At 40.0% G+C, this 2,186-nt stretch overlaps 1 non-coding gene across 1 annotated transcript; it reads right to left on the bottom strand.

Annotated features, from left to right (window-relative positions):
• Positions 1-983: 983 nt before the first annotated feature.
• trnah-gug lies at positions 984-1,055 on the bottom strand. Its single transcript has one exon. It is a non-coding gene; the product is annotated as a tRNA-His (tRNA).
• Between the last annotated feature and the right edge of the window lie 1,131 nt (positions 1,056-2,186).

Raw genomic sequence — 2,186 nt, forward strand, 5'->3', positions numbered from 1 at the left:
AAGAAAAGATTAAAAATGAAAACACACACAAACAAAGAACTTGTCACCACTTAAGTTGTTAAGCTCCTCTATTTGAAACCACAACCTTTTATTTTTTGGCTGTGTTATGTCTTTGTTGGAAATCTTCTGTTTAATCACATTTGTTTAAATTCAGTCTTTTTTTACTGTTACATGTCATCCATTCTCTGATGGATTTTGCCCCCTTTAACAACTTTGTGAATAAAAATGTACAGGCATGAAGTCTGGTCAAAGTGTTTGTCATAAACACGGTGCTGATCTCAGCTACTAGAAAGTCTTATCTGAAGCTGCTGTTTCATCATTAAATCTCAGGATCACCCTGTGTTTTTCACCAAGCTGTTAAATAAAGAATCAAAGAAATCCTGACTGTGTGTCCTTTCCTTTGTGTTTGCTCATACTCATATTCAGATCTTTACATGTTTTTGTCAAAAAGCTAAATGCTTGTGCTCCTGCAGTATAACAATATATTTACTGGAGCACTTTTTGTTCCAGTAAATATATTGTTATACTGCAGGAGCATCACAACCATTTAACAATGAAACATTCCCAACTTGGTTTGTAGTGCCACCTTTTGTGTAGGAACACATGATGTAAAAATGTCCTTGTTCCAGCGTTGATGAATCATATCAAGAAGTCAAAGCTTTTATGCCTTAGACTTTATGGAAGCAGCTTTTTTATCGTAATTTCTGAAGTCGTGTGCTGCTTTTCCCTAATTCAGAAAGCTGTTGTACAAATAACAAAATAAACTAAATAGTGCACAGCATGTGGTTACTTTTTGTTACCGACTGGTCACAGGTTACAAGTTGACTTCTTAAATTAACCTGTTTTTATTAATATTTCAAACGTCATCTGTCAGTTTTTGTCTCATCTCTCGCGCAGATTTCAGAGAGGAGAATCACCATTTCACCCTCATGTATTCTTGTTCCACTTTATCTGCTGTATTTGCTTCAAAAGCTTCACCTCAATGCCGTGACCCGGATTCGAACCGGGGTTGCTGCGGCCACAGCGCAGAGTACTAACCACTATACGATCACGGCCAGTCAGGTACAGGCTGAACGTCCATGTAGTCAATCACCTCCAATCCAGAGGAGTCCATTTTAAACCCACTAAGCAGGACCGTACATTTTAAGATTCACGCGTTTAGGTTGTATCAGCATTGGAACTACAAACATGTTGTGCTTTTCACTGCCAGTTACAGTCTGGATGTTGCATTTTTTCTTATTCCACCGTAAAAACTGGAATCTGCGTGTAACAGCTGACCTGTATGATGTGCAGAAGAACACCAAAATGTATTTACCGTCAGACCACGAGACGTCCCTGTGTTAATGCAGATACTGTTACTGTGCCACGTGCGTAAATCATCATTGACACAGATTTGAGGATCTATATGAAGAAGAAAAAGCACAATACAGACTGTAAGTGCAACGAAAAGTCCAGCTCCCTGTGTTCTGCAGTACAGTTTCTGCTCTCTGTTCAGCAGCTTCTTCTTTGTGCAGATACTCCGGTCTGGAAAGTTGAGGAGATCTTTTGGAGAGAATCCTGCTGACAGAAGGGATTAGTGTACTCACCCGTGTCACCTGATCTCTGACATCATCGCAAGGAGACCCCTGCATTGAGCATTTACATTGATGTATGACAAATAAAGATGTGGACTTTTACACCAGAGTTGTGTCTTTCAGTCCACCTGCTCCCACTGCTTATGAAACATATGTGTAATTTAAAAATGATTGAAACTCTAATCATTATTCTGATAGTACAAAGACAACAGACAGGGCTGGACTGGCCATCGGGCATACCGGGCATTTGCCCGGTGGGCCGCTCGTGATTTTTCGTTTTTATGGGCTGATGGGGTTTTATTTCTTTTCTTTTTTTAACGGTATAAATGAATGGTGGTGGATTGGCTAGTTGGTCATGAATGACTCTGGGCTGGACCAATTACAGCCGAGGAGGTTGGACTTTAAAGTTGAGGTGAAAAGGAAAGCGATTTGTCCCTTAGTACTTCACGTACTACTGCTAGAAAGTTGCTACTTCAATCATGAAACTGATCAATGATCAGCTGATCGGCTTTTCTCTCTGTGCCAGAAAGAGGAAACCAGCGGAGTTCGTGCTAAACAACAGCAGCACGTTCAAGGTGGATCAGCTGTGTTAGAATTTATTTAATATTACTT

Source organism: Oreochromis aureus, linkage group 22 (genome assembly GCF_013358895.1).
Source record: "Oreochromis aureus strain Israel breed Guangdong linkage group 22, ZZ_aureus, whole genome shotgun sequence".
NCBI lineage: Eukaryota > Metazoa > Chordata > Actinopteri > Cichliformes > Cichlidae > Oreochromis > Oreochromis aureus.